Genomic DNA, 20,588 nt, shown 5'->3' on the forward strand with positions numbered 1-20,588 from the left:
TTTGCCAACAAAGGTCCGTCTAGTCAAGGCTATGGTTTTTCCGATTGATGCTTTTGAACTGTGGTATTGGAGAAGACTCTTGAGAGTCACTTGGACTGCAAGGGGATCCAACCAGTCCATTCTAAAGGAGATCAGTCCTGGGTGTTCTTTGGAAGGAATGATGCTAAAGCTGAAACTCCAGTATTTTGGCCACCTCATGTGAAGAGCTGACTCATTGGAAAAGACTCTGATGCTGGGAGGGGTTGAGGGCAGGAGGAGAAGGGGACGACAGAGGATGAGATGGCTGGATGGCATCACCGACTCGATGGACGTGAGTTTGGGTGAACTCCGGAAGTTGGTGATGGATAGGGAGGCCTGGCATGCTGCAATTCATGGGGTCGAAAAGAGTCGGACACGACTGAGTGACTGAACTGAACTGAACTGAATGTATATTTTGACATCTCTCTACTTTACTGCACCTTGATCACCCAGAGAAAGATATAGAAATGAGGTTCCTGTCTGGAAGTTTGCCAAAATCACATTGATTTTATAATTAAATGCTATTTCCTACATGAAGCATTTAATTCTTAGATGCTCAGGTATTGAAAATGATGTTGTCAAGTTAAAGAGAAGGTAAATTATCATTTGCTTCCTTAAATAAAATATTACTCAGGTTGACTTGAGATCCCTGAAGAGATCATTTATGGTGGAGCACATTTTTTCATTCACTATCCTAAGCAGATATAAACAAAACTGATTTTGTATTCTCTAAATAAGGACTTATAGGCCATAAGGTCTCTGTTGGAACTACTCAACATTACAGTTAAAGTTTAAAAACAATCACAGACAATATGTAAACAAGTAGAATGGCTATGATCCATTAAAACTTTATTTACAAAAACAGGTAACCAACTCTTGGCACATAATTTTCTTACCTCTATTTTAAGTGATTAAGAAATTGCTATGAGGAAAAATAAACATATAGACAATGAAATGCTTTGCCTTTTTAAGAAAAATAATTTATCATAAATCGATGCTATAGAAGTTTTTTCAGATAATCCAAACTCTAATAAAGAAAAATAAAGAATTAATCCTTACTTGCACCAGAAAGTTGCTAACTGTACATATAATGTGTTCTTTTTTTCCCCTGAACACACAAACTCCCTTGCAGCGAAGTATGGCTGCAGTTTGGCCAACAGAAATGGGCAAATGTTTTTAAGATGAATCATTTCTAGGTTTGAGTCATAAAATTCCCCCATGTATAATCTTTACCTACTTCCCCATCTGTCAACCAGATGCAGAGATTCCAGCAAAAGACAGACACCAGACAAGAGATGGAGGAGCTTGGGTCACTAAATGACTATGTGAAACATAATCCCTAACCCCTTTGTGCCATCAACTGAATACTATCGCGTGACAATTAACTTCCATTTTACCAAGTTAACAAAATATCAGAGTTGACATTTTACCAACTAGTATTAACAACCATGGGAGAAGGCAATGGCACCCCACTCCAGTCCTCTTGCCTGGAAAATCCCATGGACGGAGGAGCCTGGTAGGCTGCAGTCCGTGGGGTCGCTAGGAGTTGGAGACTACTGAGCGACTTCACTTTCACTTTTCACTTTCATGCATTGGAGAAGGAAATGGCAACCCACTCCAGTGTTCTTTCCTGGAGAATCCCAGGGATGGGGGACCCTGGTGATCTGCCGTCTATGGGGTCGCACAGAGTCGGACACGACTGAAGCGACTTAGCAGTGTTAACAACCATAAAACACAAATTGGTACTAGAAGACCTAAAAGCATAGAACTGACTTAATATGTTGGCTGCAGGTGGCGAGGACACACACGTAGTAGGCTTTTCACTAGAGACCCTGCTCTGCGATGTGAAACACATAAAATGGGGGGCTGAGATTGGAAAAATCAAGAATGTGTGTTCGTTAGCTTACCTGCCTCTAACAAGGTATTACAAGATAGAGATGCACTCAGACAATGACTAACTGGCTTTCATGGTAAAAGCAAGGCCTCTATAGTTGGTAAAAGACAGTGTTGAAGGTCAGAAATGGATAAAACTGAAAAAAATAATTTGAATGCCACAGGCCTAGTAAGATTTCTCAGTTGACCCAAGTACTTGATCTTGCAGCAATGATCAGATGATCAGATTAAGGGTGTTACTGTTCCACTTAAGATTACTTTTTTCCTAATTACCTTTAATTGTCTGCTATTATAAAGGAGCTGGAGAAGGCAATGGCACCCCACTCCAGTACTCTTGCCTGGAAAATACATGGGCAGGAGCCTGGTAGGCTGCAGTCCATGGGGTCACTAAGAGTCGGACACGACTGAGCAACTTCACTTTCACTTTTCTCTTTCATGCATTGGAGAAGGAAATGGCAACCCACTCCAGTGTTCTTGCCTGGATAATCCCAGGGAAGGCAGAGCCTGATGGGCTGCCGTCTACAGGTCACACAGAGTCGGACACGACTGAAGCGACTTAGCATTAGCAATAAAGGAGCAAAAACAGGGAAGAGAGGGAGAGGTGAAAGAGAAAATTAAAGATGAGAACAAAAGAAATCATGCTTGAGAATTACATCTAGAAAAAACTCGGATGTAAAAACTGGCCCATGAAACAGAATGGCAGGAAGTAACTTAAAGGTTTCTGGGTTTTAAAGGGGGGTTATTTCCACAAAAACCACAAACCTGGACCAAAAAATATTTTAGTGTCCAAGCCTTAGATCAACTTGTGGGTCCAAAGGCAGGAAGGGGATTGTGAAAGCTCTTCAGTTCCCAAAGGTGATGGTGACGAATAAGAGGAAAATGCAGAGCATGGAACTAGAAGCCTTGGACAACATCTCCCAGAAAGTAGAATCTAAGTTTAGATTTTTCTCCCATTCCTCTCTTGTCCCAGTGAGAAACCACCACAAAGCTATGAAATGAAACAAAAATATTTCAAATAGGTCCAGTTCAAACAAAGAGAAAAAAAAGCATTTTGAACATTGCTATGTATAACAAAGATACAACTTATAAAACTGCATACCTGTGTATGTGTGCATCACAGATATGTGTGTGCATGCATGTACACATACATATACATACACATGTAGCTTTTAAGAAAACAATATACGCTTATACATTTTGTAGTTCATAGTCCACTATTCTAATCTCTGCAAGTGTAGCCAACGCTGTGGGCATGTCCTTGCCTTTGGCACACTCCAGTTGAAATTCCTCCTTGGTCCTTCTCAAACAGTCCTCTCATAGGACCTTGTGCATATCTTCTGTCAGTAGAGCAAACCCTCAAAGTACACTCATCAAAATTGAGTAAGCACTGGTCATTCTGCTTTGTCATCCCTAACACAAAACCACCTTCTGAGTGATTGCTGAGCTATTTCAGTTATAGATTGAGATGCTTAAAATCTATTCTTCATAAAAATAAAGCACATAAATTTAATATGTTTCTAACTAGAAACAAAGCAATGATATCAATATTTTCTCTCATCATGTATAACAGAAAAATATGTCCCCTCTACTAGAGGATAAAAAAAGAATACATCTCATCTCACCTACTGACTTTTAATATCAGAGAAGGCAATGGCAACCCACTCCAGTACTCTTATCTGGAGAATCCCATGGATGGAGGAGCCTGGTAGGCTGCAGTCCATGTGGACTTTTAATGTAGAAAAGCACTTTTTATTTTACCAATTACCCAGATACATTACATTTTTAATTCCTTTATAGTGACTGATTATCTTAGATAATTAAAAGTTAATGACCTGAAAAAAATAGCAAAAGCTTAAGTAAATATATTATTTGTTTTTATCCCTATTTGGATTGCATAATCCAAATGACTTATAAATATTACTATCTTTTATTGTAAAAAAAATTATTTTCACTTCCGAGTTCTCATGTTCAAATGCTACAATATAGGAAAGCCAGGGATACTATGTCATATATTATACCTAATGGTGCTGGGGATACAGAAAATAACTGTAAACCTCTGATATATTTCTATGAAATTTTAGTATAAAACATATTTTCACTTTTTCATTACATTTGCAATTATAAATGCAGAGAAAGTCACTTTAAATCTGACACTAAGAAAAATACAACTGATTCTGAGACATTTATACTTGCATATATATTTTATTTAGATGTTTTAATAAACAAGCCAATCCAAAGATTATTAAGTTGTGTTGGAACAAGAGCTGAGATTTAATCCACAAAAGCACATCCTTAATATTTACCAGTTGTGTTAAGTCAGAATACTTCCAGGATGTGAATTGTGGGAGTTTCCAACATTGTGTCTTGGGGCTTTGGGCAGAAAGCACTCTGGATGTGGTTCAGAAATCACTTTCTCTCGTCTTTACTCTTTATTTTAGTTTTGGCTTGATGTGTTTGAAAAGCAAAAGAGAGCTAAGTGGCAGTAAAAATAAGGGAGATTCACTGTCTGTTTTCAAGATTTTAGATAGCTTTAAAAAGTTATCACATTTGAAAAAACAAATTAAAAAATAGAAATATCACATGGACTTAAAACTCATACAACAGATGACAAAGGCCAATGAAAAGAAGTGAAGCTTTATGAATAGAGCTCAATAAGAAAAGTAAAGGCGAGAATAAATGCATATTTACCTTAGGCACCACACGACAGAGCACCAAGCTCTTTGACAGGTGATAAAGATACAACTTGGCACAATCAGCAATTATTTTGGGCACCTACAAAAGAGGTAGTGAAGCAGAAAAATCTGTCCAGAAATTAATCTGCAGCTGCACAACACAGAGCGTCATCAGCTCCAGGCTGTGATACGAAGCACCGTCAGGTATGTGGAAGTTTCTTAAATATCAGACCATCAAAATAAATTTTTAACAATTGAGCAAAGAACAGATGGGCTGCCTATTAATAAATAGATGCTGTATATAAACAGAGGTACAATTTTGTTCATGTATTTTATCTTCCATAAATGTAAGAGTCATACTGATTTTACTAGTAAGATATATTCAAGAAATCTGATTATGTACAACCCCAAATAATTTCACCCTTTTCAGCAGCACAGTTTTTGTTGAACCAAGGAGATTCTGGGTACCCAGTTCAGATGTTTGAGGATGCACCTGCTTGAAACATGGCGTGGAGGCCCAATCATGGGTACCAGTCACTCTTGTCATGACTAATTAGATATTGCCTCCACTTCCCAGCTTCCACCAAAGCAAATATTGCTTTCACAAATGCACAGGATATCTTGTCCTTAGTGCTGACCTGTATGTTAAAATCTGTTGTTTCAGGAGGAATAATAAAAAATTACATCCTATACACAATAGCCCTTGGCGTAGTTTTAACCAAGTAGTTGGTGATTCCGCTTGATATACAGTAAAACTTTTAAACAAAGTGGGAAGGAGATGTACTTTTAATAAGGATTTATAGAATTACAAATATATAGTAAAACTGATTTTTGAAATAAGTGAAAGGATTATGGTGCTGGTGATTTTGTGTTATAATTGAATCATGCTTCACTAATTTTCTTTTACAAAAAGTGATCAAGTGTTATAACCTTTCTTTTTCTCCTAGTGAATAATTATTGTTTTAGATGACCTAACAATATCCATCTCTCAGGATAAAATCCAATAATTAATTCATACCAAGCTGTCAACTCATGCATTTATTTAAATGCACTGATAAATCCTGGTAGCTCTGATGCTCTTGATTTTTCTTAACATCATGTAAAACAACCAAAAAATCTTAACAACTGATATTAAAGAGATTAAATGCTTAAAGATCTTTTCATCTACAAGGTTTTAAGTTAGCGCATTTCTGCTGTATTTCCAGATACATGTCTCTTTTGCTCAACAAACTATCATTTAGAATTATTTGTAAATACAAAAACCAACAACTCAAAAAATATCTTCTGCAGTGTTATCTAATTCCTTGGACTTGCACTTTAGTGTTTGTGTGAGGACTATAAACTGAGCCAAAAATGCAGGATTAAATCTCAGATTTCCTCATATGTGAGTCTTACCCAAATCAATTGAAATTGCTCAAGGGTAATCAAGTGTACAACTGGAGTTAATAATTTTCACTTAGCTATAATATCATTGCTTTTGAGTGCTGGCTTCTTGCCTTGTGCATTATTATTTTGTTATGCTTAGCTTGCTTAAAATCATAAATTTGAATCATTTGCAACTGAATATTCACTCTTCACTCTCTCCTTGACCCCAATCTCTGACTTCTTATATTCAGGCTTCATTTGTCTTCCCTAGTAATTAGGATGGTATTTAAAATAAAATTCACAACATCCTAGGATACCTGCTTTCCGAACTGAAGGTCTCCTCTTCAAATCCTTAGGAAGCACCATTGGCCTCTTCTTCCACAATAGCCAGCTGCTCAGCATTGTTGAAGCAGTTATAACCTCAGCCAATTGGGCCTTCCAGAAATGCATGCTCTATAACCAGTACTACCATTTGACAATCTTAATTATGTTCTGTAAGGAAAGGGTTCAAAGCTGACTTGTCCATTAGTTTCACTTTTGTAGCCCCTGTTGCCTGGAACAGAAAGTCCTACTTGGTAGGTACTCAGTACATACTTGATAAATGAACACATCGCTGCTATTCAAATCATCTCCAATTTGTTCTGTCTCCACTGCACTTCACTCTCAAGACCATTTGATACCTGCTGACATTTCTTTCTCTTGTTTTTTTCAAATCATAAATATTTTGTGATGAGAGAAGTTAGAATTACTCTTGTTGGCTAGCTTCTAATTTATGAGCAACTTAACATAGCCTCACTACTTGTACGTATCTTTTTCTCCAGTCTCTTAAGTAAGACCAAAATCTGAGACTGTGTTTTGCTATTCTATTCCATGTTTGTTTGTGTGTGTGTGTGTGTTTTTTTCTCTCTCTCATTTTTAGCTTCATAGAAGCAGATAGCTATAAGAAAGTAATTTACAGGTCATCTGGTTTATCTTTCTCATTTAATCAATGAAGACTGCTGAAACTCCAATACTTTGGCCACCTCATGCGAAGAGTTGACTCATTGGAAAAGACTCTGATGCTGGGAGGGGTTGGGGGCAGGAGGAGAAGGGGACGACAGAGGATGAGATGCCTGGATGGCATCACCGACTCGATGGACGTGAGTTTGAGTGAACTCCAGGAGTTGGTGATGGACAGGGAGGCCTGGCGTGCTGGAATTCATGGGGTCACAAAGAGCTGGACACAACTGAGCGACTGAACTGAACTGAACTAAAGTAAGACAGAGAGGAAGAGTAGCATTTTGAAGATCACAGCATAGTCACAAAACCAGGATTATAAGGACTGTTCCAGACATCTGTCCTAGGTTGTTTTTCCTATTCTATTATGATTGTCCTTTTTCACACTCATTTTTTTTTTTTCACCTCTTTTGGAGAAGCATCTAATGATATCTACAACAGACCTGAGAAGCCTTTCTAAAGAAGGAACATTTAAGCACATCCTAAAAGAATAAAGAAGCATTTATCTAGTAGTGAAGTCACAGACAACTTATATGAAAGCAAGCAGTCCAAAAAGTCTGGAAAGTATAAAAAACTTGTTGACTTAAGTGAAAAGACTGCTAGTAATTTCTTCAGCAGGGCTAAGTTTATTTAAGATCAGCAGAGAATTGCAATTTGGGGTCTGCAACTATGGTGAGCCACATTCAAGTTCCCTCAGAGCAAGGGAAGGAGGATTTACAGAGAAGAAAAGGAAATTCAGAGAACTATAGTAAATAAGGAGTTCACGGCTCCTCATGGGTTCAGTCTTTGCCAGAAAAGGAGTCTTTCTTCTTCCTATGATAGCAGGACTTGAGAGCTCTTCCTTTTGGTCTCCTAAACTATTTAGTTGAAGTTTCTGTTAATTTTTTTTTTTTCAAACTGAGTGATGAAGGAGATAAGTGGGAAATGAAACAGGTAAATTTTAAAGTCCTTTTATGCCATGCTAAACAATTGACAGTTTTGTTGATACGATTAAAAAGCCATTGATATATTTATAGTAAGGTAGTCACAAGATCATATTTTTGTCCCTAAGAGCTACGTGAAAGAAGATTTGGAGTTGTGGACTGGGGGGACAAACTGTGTTACTTATATGTGTATACTCATTACTTGCTGCTGCTGCTGCTGCTGCTGCTGCTGCTAAGTCGCTTCAGTTGTGTCCGACTCTGTGCGACCCCAGAGACGGCAGCCCACCAGGCTCCCCTGTCCCTGGGATTCTCCAGGCAAGAACACTGGAGTGGGTTGCCATTTCCTTCTCCAATGCCTGAAAGTGAAAAATGAAAGTGAAGTCGCTCAGTCGTGTCCGCATGGACTGCAGCCCACCAGGCTCCTCCGTCCATGGGATTTTCCAGGCAAGAGTAGTGGAGTGGGGTGCCATTGCCTTCTCCACTCATTACTTGGGACTACTTTAATAGGTTGTCACAACTTTAATTATCTTCAAACAGATTTAAAAACTTAAAAAGTTGTTTTCTCTGCCAACAACATTTGAAACTTTTTTCTTTTTAATTATGAAACCATTTAATTATTTATGGATAATGATACTGAAATAATTAGAACAAAAGTGTGTGAAATTTTCAACGTTTTGCTTCTTTGGTTCTTTGGAAATAATCTGGTTTTATACAGATATAATAATATGTAAATTTATTTAGAACAGTTCAAGTAAACAGACCCATCTGTTTCTTCTATGTTACATAGTAGAGGGCTGCTAGTTTCTCTCTAATGAGATTACATTGTTTTAAAGGAGCTTATGTGACTTCATCTTTAAGGTACACCTGTGACAACAAATCCTGAATTATTCCCTTACTTCCTCCCTCCAATTCTTAGTCTCTTACAAGAAGCAAGGTGTTAAGCTTTTTATATTTTTAAACGGCTGATCTCAGCTGAATTCTGCTTCCAAATAAAGAGTAAGAAAATAGCCCTATCTCAGATGCCAATTTAATGTAATATGAAAACCGAGACCTTCTCCACCCTAGTCTTTGTACTAGTTTCTAGACCTCAAATTCACAAGCAATATCTTATTCCCAAATGTGGTTGTAAATCATCTGTAGGATTTCGTCAACATGCAGATTTCTGGGCCTCAAGAAAGACTTGGTTAACCTGAATCTACATGATTGAGCAGAGGAATCTGTGCTTAACAATGCAGGAGGTTACCCTGGAAGTTGGGTGTGAGTTCTCCCTAGTGGGCATGGTGTGGCCCTCACCCAGGATTAGAAGTGCCATGGTGCCTTAAGCAGGTGACTCCAGCCGATTCCCAAACCAGATAAAAAAGTATGCTGATTTGAAGGTTGCAACCCCTGATTTGAAGGTTGTAACCCCTGGGGATTGCCCAGTCCCTGTAGATAGGGGTGACTGACCATGGGGAGGGGAAACTGATCCCCTTACCACTTGTACACACACAGATTATGAGTTGGAGCCCAGGGAGATGTAAGAGGGTATGAACTCACCAGGAGAGCATCCAGTGCAGTAGGAGAGGACATTAAATAGCAAATTTTGAAAATGACCATGACAAGCCAAGAGAGAGAGGACTGAGAAAAGAAGAGGTTTTACACTTTAGTATTTCAAATGACACTTTTTTTTTTACCTGCTTACTACACAATGGCCCCCTCATCTTTATTTCTCAATGAATCCCACAGTCTGTATAGCCAGCTCTGCCTGGCACTGATCATAGGTGATTTTCAGCTTGATCTTTCATAGCACAACTTCCGAAGATGCAGCAACATTTTTTTTTTTTTTTTGGAGGAGGTTGCGATTTTCGCATAGCTATCCAAGTTAATGAGAAAATAACTTTCTACTGATCAATTAACTCAAATACCCATTGGAAGAAGGGGGCCTATATTGTTTTTCTTTGTTGTTGTTCAGTCATTCAGTCATGTCCGACTCTTTGGAACCCAGTGGACTGAAGCATGCCAGGTTTCTCTGTCCTTCACCATTTTACAGAACTTGTTCAAACTCATGACCATTGAGTTGGTGATACCATCAAAACATTTCATCCTCGTCATCCCCTTCTCCTCGTGAATTCAATCTTTCCCAGCATCAGGATATTTTCCAATGGGTCAGCTCTTTCTATATGGTGGCCAAGTATTAGAGCTTCAACCTCAGCATCAGTCCCTCCAATGAATATACAGGATTGATTTCCTTTAGGATTGACTGGATTGATTGTCTTTGTAGTCCAAGGGACTCTAAAGGGTCTTCTCCAACACCACAGTTCAAAAGTGTCAATTCTTTTTTTTTATTTTTTATTTTTATTTTTATTTATTTTATTTTATTTTTAAACTTTACATAATTGTGTTAGTTTTGCCAAATATCAAAATGAATCCACCACAGGTATACATGTGTTCCCCATCCTGAACCCTCCTCCCTCCTCCCTCCCCATACCATCCCTCTGGGTCGTCCCAGTGCACTAGCCCCAAGCATCCAGTATCGTGCATTGAACCTGGACTGGCATCTCGTTTCATACATGATATTTTACATGTTTCAATGCCATTCTCCCAAATCTTCCCACCCTCTCCCTCTCCCACAAAGTCCATAAGACTGTTCTATACATCAGTGTCTAGTCAGTCTTCTTTATAGTTCCACTCTCACATCCATACATGGCTATTGGAAAAACCAATAGTCATGTATTGGTATGGACTGTACCATACCATTTGACTGTATAGCTATTTGCCTGTATAGACCTTTGTAAGCAAAGTAATTTCTCTGCTTTTTAATACTCTGTATAAGTTTGTGATAACTTTTCTTCCAAAGAGCAAGCATCTTTAATTTCATGGCTGCAATCACTGTCCACAGTGATTCTGGAACCCAAGAAAATAAAGTCTCTCATTTCCATTGTTTTCCCATCTATTTGCCATGAAGTGATGGGACTGGATGCCATGATCTTAGTTTTTTGAATGTTGAACTTTAAGCCAACTTTTACACTTTTCTCTTTCACTTTCATCAAGAGGTGCTTTAGTTCCTCTTCACTTTCTGCCATAAGGGTGGTATTATCTGCATATCTGAGGTGGTGTCATCTGCATATTGATATTTTTCCCAGCAATCTTGATTCCAGATTGTGCTTTATCCAGCCTGGCATTTTGCATGATGTATGCTGAAAATAAGTTAAATAAGCAAGTATTGCTTATTTAAATACAGCATTGATGTACTCCTTTCCCTATTTGGACACAGTCTGTTGTTCCATGTCTGGTTCTCACTGTTGCTTCTTGACTTACGTACAGGTTTTTTTAGGAGGCAGGTCAGGTGGTCTGGTATTCCCATCTCTTTCAGAATTTGCCACAGTTTGTTGTGATTCACATAATCAAAGGCTTTGGCATAGTCAGTGAAGCAGAAGTAGATGTTTCTCTGGAATTCTCTTGCTTTTTCAATGATCCAACAGATGTTGGCAATTTGATCTCTGGTTCCTCTGCCTTTTCTAAATACATCTTGAACATCTCGAAATTCTTGGGTTCATGTACTGCAGAAGCCTAACTTAGAGGATTTGGAGCATGACCTTGCTAGCACGTGAAATGATTGCAATTGTGTGGTAATTCAAAAATTCTTTGGCATTGCCTTTGTGATTGGAATAAAAACTGACCTTTTTCAGTCCTGTGGCCACTGCTGAGCTTTCCAAATTTGTTAGCATATTGAGTGTAGCACTTTGGCAGCATCATCTTTTAGGATTTGAAATAGCTCAACTGGAATTCCATCTCCTCCACTAGCTTTGTTCATAGTGATACTTCCTAAAGCCCACTTGACTTTGCCCTTCAAGATGTCTGGCCATAGGTGAGTGATCAAACCATCGTGGTTATCTGGGTCATTAAGATCTACTTGGCATAGTTCTGTGTATTCTTGCCATCTCTTCTCTATACCTTTTGTTTCTGTTAGATCCATACTGTTTCTGTCCTTTACTGTGCCTATCTTTGCATGAAATATCCTTTGGTAGCTCTAATTTTCTTGAAGAGATCTCTAGTCTTTCCCATTCTATTGTTTCCCTCTGTTTCTTTGCATTGTTCACTTAGGAGGGTTCTTGTTTTTCTTTAGTTAAAATGTATATAAATTGTACTTCTCTAAAATGGCTTCTTTGAAAAATGCTTCTTAGCTAATATATAGCAATAAATTCTTCACATTTCCAGCAATTTCCCTGGTAATTAACCAGTGGTTAAGATCCACCTTGCAATGGAGGGGACATGAATTTGATCCCTGGTCAGGGAATTAAGATCCCACATGATGCAGGGCAACTAAGCCTGCACACCACAAGGAAGACTCAACTCAACCAAATAAAAATCTTTTAAAAAATTCTTCAAAGTTCTAGAGCTTGTCAGCCATATTTTCTTAGTGCGTATTTCACAAAAAGGTATTGCTTTAAGAAGTATTCACTCTCAGAAAGCTTCTGTAGGTTCTTTTTATTCAGAACAGAGTCTTTAACATACTAATGTGTTTTGTGATTCTCCAAAATGGAAACAGTCTCAGTATATCTTCATTTCTAAAATGTACTTTTTATACCCCATTTATTGACATTTTGAAATCAAGATCTTTCTGGAAAGTGCATGTACATTTGCTGTGTAACATTTCCATTTTTTTTAAACAAAAAAAAATGTGTTCTTAAATCTGCAGTGTATCTGCAATGCATCATGATTAATTTATTTTTATTTGTTTAGAATATAATTTTTGAACAGTGAAATTCATCATTTTACCCTACAATCCTGCAAACTTTGACAAATATATACATATGTGAAACAGAGTATAATAATCAAGATATAGAACAAATTAATTCATATCCCTTTGGCATTAACCTCTCCCCCACCTCCAGGCACTAGTGACCACTGATCTATTCTCTTCCCCTTTAGTCTTGTCTTTTCCAGACATGACATGAATGGAATCATAAATTATCTAGCCCTTTACATCTAGATCTTTCCAGTTAGCATAAAGCATTGGAGATTCACCCACACGTTTTTATAGGACAGTAGACACTGAAGTGAGTAAGTTTATACCTGGAAATGGGCATGCATCTTCTTCTGCCAGGTCTTTAGTGTGGGGTTTGTGTTAATCTAGCCAGGAGTAAAACCGAATTCAGATTGTATTATTATGATGTTTGCCTTCAGTGTACTGCAGGTTTCAAATTTCTCTGGTTTAACTTGTATTTTGGATGAGAACTGTGTTACCAGAGAATTGTTGTCAGTGTCCGCTTCACACTCAGTGTCAGATCCTTACTTGGCACTGTGCCTCCTGTCTCATGTCTCTCTCATCAAATTAGACTGTGGTTACTTATTATTCAGTGCTTGTTGACCTCACAGTAGGGTAAGGGGGAGAGGAAATTCTCTGCCAATCGATATAATCTGGCCTCAGTCTTAAGCATGTACATACAGTGCCTGAATCTCAGGAGTGAAGAATTCTCAGTGATTTTACTTTTCCCAGCCTTTAATTGTCTAGACACAAGGTGTATCCACAACCCCTTCTCCCCTAGAGAGGGTGCTTTCCTGTTCCCTTTCACCAGTGCCACAAGATGACAGGGTTGGCTGCCTTTCCATTGGTATTGTAGGGCTCTTTTTCCCAAGGGGAGAAAGGTAGATGGATTGAGGCAAGGCTTTATGGCTTAACAGAAACAGTTTCTCCTCCTGTCTCCAGGAGGGATGCCCATACCATGAGGGATGGTTCTCAGGACGCTTGTGTTGTCCAAATGTTCCTTATGAGCACCTGGTGAGGTCCATGGAGAAGAACCCTGAGTGGTAGTTAATTCACCTTGTGAATTACCTGGTTTAGCTCTTAAGGGTTCTAGATTCTCATGCTAGTCTTCACTCAGACTTTAGCAATTTGTTAACATTTTAGCTGAATTCTTCTTACCAGCTAATAAGAATCTATCCCTGGAAGAAGCAAGTTGTCCTTCCTTTACTCTGTAGAGGGACCGTTTTCTTGGATTTGAAGTTATTTTGTTACCTTCCATCTTCATACCTTTGTTGTGGTAAGGATGAGAGCAACGTTCTTAGCATTTAGACTGAAAAATCCAGAAGTCTTGACTAGCTTTCATAACTGGTACAGATAACAGTATTTTGTATTTTCTTAATATTCCCGCAATTTAAATAACTTTGAGAGACTAATATGCTGAGAAATATATTTTAGAATTTGTTTTAATGTATATTATCTTTCAATCAGAGAAAATATTTTAGTGGCAGCTTATTCTAATAATGAATCCTATAAATTGCATTTTAAGGGGAAAATAATTTTTTAAATTCTATATAGAATTTTTCAATATCTCTAAGCAGAAAGTGGGGAACACATTTTTTACACAAGAATAGTCTATGAAGATATGGTATTTGATAAGGAAATAGCATCCTGCTTGCTCTTACCTCTTGGCAAGCTATGTCCAGGCCAGCAGCAACACAGCCTGCAGTAGAGCAGGTTTCTACATAAGGAAAGAAAGGCAACCGTTGGTAACTCTGGCACAACCAGAAGTCCCTCTGTTGTAAAATGGTAAGCTTCTGGTTTAAGATTCCTCTCAACAAGCACAGCCCTGAGGCCCTAGAATTGCTGGTGCATCCTCTGGATGAATGAGGGAAGCATGAGTGATGCTGCTCACTGTATTCTTGACCTTGCCTTTGTCCCCTGCAGCTTGTCCTGGGTTTGACGGTAAACTAAGATGATAGCTACCTTAACCTGATCAAGTCATCACCTAAGCTTGTCCTCAACATTGACTCAAGTCAGGTCACATGCATATATATATTTGAAATATTTTTATCACTGAATCTTGGTAGACTTTTGTGTATATTATCAGGTAAATATATATATATATATATATATATATATAAATGTAAAAAAATACTGAGAGTGGTTTAATAAAATATTTTAAAATTCTAATTGTGTTTTCTCTTACTTCCTTGGAATGGTTAGCCTGATACTTAAATATTTTACTATAGAACAACATGAGTCTTATTTTATTTCGCTTCTAGTTTTTTCAATACATTAGCATTAACAAAATGCCTCCAAACTCTCTGAATTCTATTATACCTGACAGGACTGAAAAGAAACAAACCTGAAAATATAGAAATATACATTAAATGTATAAAATATTTTACTTTTATAAAATTAAATATAATTTATTAAATATGCATTTAATATATGGTTAAAATATTTCTACATTTAGTATAGTAAATAAACATATGTAAATATAAATATATTAAAAATCAATGTATAAGAAAATAAAAAAATTTACAGTTATATACTGACACATGCTCAGTTTAATTTCTGTATCTTTTGCTTATATAAACTAGGCTGATTGAACTGAAAGCACTAATCCATGCCAGGTAAAGTGACTCAGTATTATATTTCAACAAGGGTTTGGGTGAGGAGTTTATGGTGTGGTTTTGAGTTTCCAAATTAATATGGCAGCTTCTGAGCATAGAGCTCTAGCGGCTGTTGCTTCTTATTATAATAAACCCACAAATGGTTTTCTACGGTTAGTACTGAAAGATATCATTTCTATTGATCATGCCTCCAGCACTAGCCTAAGGAGTGATCATTAATTCACATACACACAAAAATTACTGAAGTAGATATAAATGACAACAATGAGCACTAAGAAGAAAATTGTGAAAGATAGCATTAGAATCAGAGTACTATCTATTATGCACAGTTTTTCATATTCAGTTGAGTAGTTGATATGTGCTAGGCATTGATCAAGATGTAATAATGTCCATTTTGTCCTTTCAGTGTCACAAAATTCTTTCAGTAATTATTGTTTCCAGTTTACAGAGGATCCATGAGAAGTTTGGAGAGAGAAAACTATTTCCTTAAGTACATACAACTATTAATTGACTTTGCTGAAATTTTATTCAGTTTCTTTAAGTCTGAACTATAATTCTACTTGAGGTCATTTGAGAAAAGTTTTCACACTAGACAGAATATCAAATGTGTCTTTTAAGTCAAAATAGGCAGAGGGTGCTGTTTCTTTAACTTTATTTTTATATAACCAAAATATTTATTATGATATTTGCCCCAAGCAGCTACATGGGACAATATAAAAATAATTTTCCATATACAAATATATCAAAAACTTATAAAACCCTCTAGGATCCAAGTTCTGTTATAAAAAGTACAGATAACATATATTTACTTGTACAAAATGAATTATAGGAGATATGTAATACATTTTCATCAACCTTCTTTGGATTCGCATCACAAAGCCTTGATAATAATCCTTATTGTGAGTCAGTAAGTAATTTACTTCCAGTTGTATCATCTTTTGACTGGTCTGTGACATAAATCTCATTTTTTGCTTTAAAATTCGATACAACTTATTACTAGTGGTTCTTAGTTTGCTTATTATCCCTGGTTTTGATTCCCATTGTAAGTGGAGCATGCTGGTATGCTATCATTCCAGGGTATTAGTATTTCTTCCCTTTTTGATTTTTAAATCTGAACCTCATTCAAAGACCAACCACGGATTGCTCCATAGAGAAGAGAGGTTTAACTTCTTTGGGCAAGGGAGCCACTTTCTGCTTATTTTTATTCCTTTTATTTTTTGGCCATGCTGCATGGCTTGTGGGATCTTAGTTCCCTGAACAGGGATCAAACCCTTTCCCTTGGCAATGAAAGCACAGAGTCCTAACTACTAGACCACCAGGGAATTCCCAGAGTCACTTTCTTTTTGAAAGTGATTTTCCAGTTGCTGAGCACCAAGACACGTTGTAAGTAAACCTGTATAGTTTCTAAGGAAGTTATCACTCATGTCCTAGAGTATGTGGCTTACAAATTGTACATAGCTTTGCCTTCTAATAAGATCAGTGTCAAGGGAACAATTGCAATCCCAATAATAATTTCCCAATAATTGTACAAGATAGAAAGATCACAGAATTCAGTCATGAAAAATAGTTACATTATTAATTCACCTGTCTTGCAAGACTATGAAATTGTGTTTTTTCACTGGTAGTATTCTGGCAGATTTGAGTCTGCTGTTTCTTTTCTTTTTTATTCTGAACTTTTGTTAATTTGTGAATGTTAAATGTGAAATCCTTGCAGTTACAACTGGGGATTCTAATATGTCCTGCCTAAAATGGGAAGTGAATTTATTGCAGCTCTACACATGAAATGAATATATTTTAACAAACAACAAACAAAAAGACTGACATTATTGTTCATTGAAGCTGTCTTGTGAAAGAACTTCCTGATGACAAAGATGATAAAGCTACAAAGGGAGATCAGTAGTCTCTGTAATTAAAAACAGGTGATGCATCTGTCTTTTAGTGTTCTTTGCTTGTAAGCAAGGAGACAGCTTGATTATAAAACTGCTTTAGGTCTTTAAAAGTATACACTATGTGATTTGGTTTATATCATAGCCTCTGTTATTTTAAGCTTTTAAAAATGTTCTAATAAATCTGCTTCTTTCCATTTACCTTAATTTTATATGGGTTTACAGAAATGATCTAATCTTTAATAATGCACAAAGATTCATGAGTAGTGTATTATGTCAAATTAACACAAAAAGTCTAACACTATTTATTCCTCCCCATAGTTCATTTTAATTAAAAATGTATTCCTAAATACTTCCTTGATTAGGGACTAATGCTCTATTAATTTGAAACACATCTACTGAGAACAGAGTAAATTCAGAGAGAGGAACTGACATTACATTAAACATAACTTATCACCCTGAAGAATACATTATGCCACTGTTCACAATGCATGCAGGTTTTCCATTATGCATTAAAATGCACAATGCAAGCATAATGACAGATTTGGGGAAAAGGCTGTAGCAAAGGAAACTCGTGAGGGATAATGTGCAGGTATGTATGCTAATAGTAGAAAAACATTTGCAGTTTGCAATACCAAGAGAAAAATAAGCATGATGGATGAATAGACATTCCACAGAAATGTTTCCTAATATGCAGCCATTGGTTTCTCAGTGATTAAAAACTTACACTAACTTATAAATGACTCTCTTTAGATTTATTAAATATCAATTGTGTATTAAACATTTAAAACTTTGGGAAAAGTTTTTTAAAAAACCAAAAAACTCACCCAATTCATTGCAGCCATTAGGTGTTTACAATCAAACCAGAGAGCAAAACAACACTCAACAAACCGAACACATCTACAAATGAGCATTTTCAAGCAAGAAAAAATATTATTTACTAAGAATTCAGAGTAAAGAGATAAGTTTTAAGCTAGAATATGAAATTCAATGAGTGCTTTCTATTACTTGAGAAGAGGAATGAAACTATTCCACTTAGAGGGTAACGTCCAAATCGGATTAAGAATTTAACAGGTTTGTGAGTGAGTAAAGTAAAAAGAGAGAAGGCAATGGCACCCCCACTCCAGTGTTCTTGCCTGGAAAATCCCATGGACAGAGGAGCCTGGAAGGCTGCGGTCCATGGGGTCTCTGAGGGTCGGACACGACTGAGAGACTTCACTTTCACTTTTCACCTTCCTGCATTGGAGAAGGCAATGGCAACCCACTCCAGTGTTCTTGCCTGGAGAATTCCAGGGACGGCGGAATTTGGTGGGCTGCTGTCTATGGGGTCTCACAGAGTTGGACACGACTGAAGCGACTTAGCAAGCAACAGCAAAGTAAAAAGACATTTCATGGAAAATATGCTTTGTAAAATTAAAAAAGGAGAGTTTAAATATCAGCAGAAATAGACCAGATGGTGTGGGGAATGAGTAACTGAGGAATCAGAGTTATAACTGGTGATAATTGAATTTTAATATCAGACTGAATATCATAGTAATCATAGCAAAACTGATATACTTCTATCATACTTTCTAGTGATTTCTTTTACTTTTTCCAAAGTTTTAAGCACTTAATACACATTGGTGTTTAATAAATCTTAAGGGAGTCACCAATAAATTGATGTAAGCTGCCTTTTTGTGGGCAGCTTATAGTTGGATCTCGTCTTTTTTAAATTAAGCTATTATTGCTGTGCAGTAGTTTGTAGTTATTATGAAATAACGGCTATGTTGTACAATATATCCTAGTAGCTTAATAGTTTGTACCTCTTAATTCTGTTAAAGAAAGAAATGGCAACATACTCCAATATTCTTGCCTAGGAAAACCCATGGACAGAGGAGGCTGGTGGACTATAGTCTGTGGGGTTGCAAGAGGCAGACACAATTTAGTGATTAAACCACCACCACCACTTAATCCTGTGCTCCTATCTTGCCCCTCCCCCCACTGGTAACCACTAGTTTGTTCTATCTCTGAGTCTGATTCTTTTTTGTTATATTTACTAGTTTGTTGTATTCTCTGGATTCCACGTATAGGTGATATCATACAGTATTTATCTCTCTTTGTCTAAGTTATCGTAATGCTTTCCAAGTCCATCCATGTTGCTGCAAATGGCAAAATTCCATGCTATTTATGGGTGAGTAGTTTTCCACTGTATGTGTGTGTATCACATCTTGTTTATCCATTTATCTGTTGATGAGAAATTAAGTTGCTTTCAACTCAATGTAAGCAATGTTGCTATGAACAATGGGGTGATGTATATCTTCAAATTAGTGCTTTTTTTCCAGCTATATAACCTGAAGAGAAATTCCTGACTCATATGGTAATTCCATTTCTAATTTTTTGAAAAAATCTCTATACTGTTTTCCATAGTGGCTGCCTAATTTACATTCCTACCAACAGTGTATAAGTGTTCCCTTTTCTCCATATCCCTGCCAAAATTTGTTCTTTGTGTTCATTTTGATGACAGCCATTCTGACAGCTGTGAGATGATGTATCATTGTTATTTTGATTTGCATTTCCCTGATGATCGGAGATTTCGAGCATCTTTTCATGTGCCTTTTGGCCATCCACATTTCCTCTTTGGAAGAATGTGTATTCAGTTCTCTGGCTACTTTTATATTGTGTTATTTGGGTTTTTTGAGGTTGAGTTGTGCTTACTGTGAAATAACTGATAAAGGTTTAATTACTTTTGTTTTTTTAATTCATTCTGGCACTCTTCATCTTTGATTTGTTGTGTTTACACTGTTTAATGTATTTTTTTGATATGACTAATTTTATATCTATACACCTAAAATTTATTTTCTATTTGGCTTACTTTTTCCTTTGTTACTTTTGTCCACTTACATATGATTAAGTTTGTTTTATGATTTGATGCTATTTCTAATAATGGGTAATTTCTATAAGTATTATTTTATTTTCATTTTCCCTTTTATTTATAGTATTTATCTTTAATTACAGTCTAACATCAAATAATATTCAGTTCAGTTCAGTCGTTCAGTCGTGTCTGACTCTTTGCGACCCCATGAATCGCAGCACGCCAGGCCTCCCTGTCCATCACCAACTCCCGGAGTTCACTCAAACTCACATCCATCAAGTCAGTGATGCCATCCAGCCATCTCATCCTCTGTCGTCCCCTTCTCCTCCTGCCCCCAGTCCCTCCCAGCATCAGAGTCTTTTCCAATGAGTCAACTCTTCGCATGAGGTGGCCAAAGTACTGGAGTTTCAGCTTTAGCATCATTCCTTCCAAAGAAATCCCAGGGCTGATCTCCTTCAGAATGGACTGGTTGGATCTCCTTGCAGTCCAAGGGACTCTCAAGAGTCTTCTCCAACACCACAGTTCAAAAGCATCAATTCTTCGGCACTCAGCTTTCTTCACAGTTCAACTCTCACATCCATACAAGACCACTGGTTTATATATTTAATGTATAATATTAAAT

This window comes from Bos grunniens, chromosome 1 (assembly GCF_055505025.1).
Source record: "Bos grunniens cultivar Pamir isolate PY7600 chromosome 1, Bosgru_T2T1.0, whole genome shotgun sequence".
NCBI lineage: Eukaryota > Metazoa > Chordata > Mammalia > Artiodactyla > Bovidae > Bos > Bos grunniens.